The sequence below is a fragment of the Arachis ipaensis genome, chromosome B3 (genome assembly GCF_059453495.1).
Source record: "Arachis ipaensis isolate K30076 ecotype BB chromosome B3, ASM5945349v1, whole genome shotgun sequence".
NCBI classification, from domain to species: Eukaryota; Viridiplantae; Streptophyta; class Magnoliopsida; order Fabales; family Fabaceae; genus Arachis; species Arachis ipaensis.
In genome coordinates, this window is record NC_142438.1 from 32,585,604 (window position 1) to 32,587,473 (window position 1,870).

Below are 1,870 nucleotides of genomic sequence, written 5' to 3' on the forward strand. Positions count from 1 at the left end.
CTAAAAACAAAAGAACGAGAAGTACATGGTTTTGAATTCATCCTTGAAGCTAGTTTAATTATTTTGATGTGGTGGCAATACTTTTTGTTTTCTGAATGTATGCTTGAACAGTGCATATGTCTTTTAAAGTTGTTGTTTATGAATATTAAATATGTTGGCTCTTGAAAGAATGATGAAAAGGAGAAATGTTATTTGATAATCTGAAAAATCATAAAAATGATTCTTGAAGCAAGAAAAAGCAGTGAATACAAAAGCTTGCAGAAAAAAAAAAGAGAAAAGAAAAATGGCGAAAAAAAAGAAAGAAAAAGAAAAAGCAAGCAGAAAAAGCCAAAAGCTCTTTAAACCAAAAGGCAAGAGCAAAAAGCCAATAGCCCTTAAAACCAAAAGGCAAGGGTAATAAAAAGGATCCAAGGCTTTGAGCATCAGTGGATAGGAGGGCCTAAAGGAATAAAATCCTGGCCTAAGCGGCTAAACCAAGCTGTTCCTCACCATGTGCTTGTGGCGTGAAGGTGTCAAGTGAAAACTTGAGACTGAGCGGTTAAAGTCAAGGTCCAAAGCAAAAAAAAAAAAAGAGTGTGCTTAAGAGCTCTGGACACCTTTAATTGGGGACTTTAGCAAAGCTGAGTCACAATCTGAAAAGGTTCACCCAGTTTTGTGTATGTGGCATTTATGTATCCGGTGGTAATACTGGAAAACAAAGTGCTTAGGGCCACGGCCAAGACTCATAAAGTAGCTGTGTTCAAGAATCAACATACTGAACTAGGAGAATCAATAACACTATCTGAATTCTAAGTTCCTATAGATGCCAATCATTCTGAACCTCAATGGATAAAGCGAGATGCCAAAACTATTCAAGAGGCAAAAAGCTACAAGTCTCGCTCATCTGATTGGAGCTAAGTTTCATTGATATTTTGGAATTTATAGTATATTCTCTTCTTTTTATCCTATTTAATTTTCAGTTGCTTGGGGACAAGAAACAATTTAAGTTTGGTGTTGTGATGAACGGATAATTTATATGCTTTTTGGCATTGTTTTTACATAGTTTTCAGTATAATTTAGTTAGTTTTTAGTATATTTTTATTAGTTTTTAAATAAAAATCACATTTCTGGACTTTACTATGAGTTTGTGTATTTTTCTATGATTTTAGATATTTTCTGGCTGAAATTGAGGGACTTGAGCAAAAATCAGATTCAGAGGTTGAAGAATGACTGCAGATGCTGTTGGATTCTGACCTCCCTGCACTCAAAGTGGCTTTTATGGAGCTACAGAACTCCAAATGGTGCACTCTCAATTACGTTGAAAAGTAGACATCCAGGGCTTTCCAGAAATATATAATAGTCCATACTTTGCTCAAGTTTAGATGACTCATACTGGCGTTCAACGCCAGTTCCATGCTGCATTCTGGAGTTAAACGCCAGAAACAGGTTGCAAAGTGGAGTTAAACGCCAGAAACTGGTTACAAACTGGCGTTCAATTCCAAGCTAAGCCTCTACACGTGTAAAGCTCAATGCTCAGCCCAAGCACACACCAAGTGGGCCCCGGAAGTGGATTTCTGCATCATTTACTCATTTCAGTAAACCCTAGTAACTAGTTTAGCATAAATAGGACTTTTTACTATTGTATTTACATCTTTTGGATTATCTTCTGATCCTTGGATCACGTTTTGGGGGGGGGGGGGGGGGGCTGGCCATTCGGCCATGCCTGGACCTTATCACTTATGTATTTTCAACGGTAGAGTTTCTACACTCCATAGATTAAGGTGTGGAGCTCTGCTGTTCCTCATGAATTAATACAAAGTACTACTGTTTTTCTATTCAATTCAAGCTTATTCCTTCTCTAAGATATCCATTCGCACCCAAGAACATGATG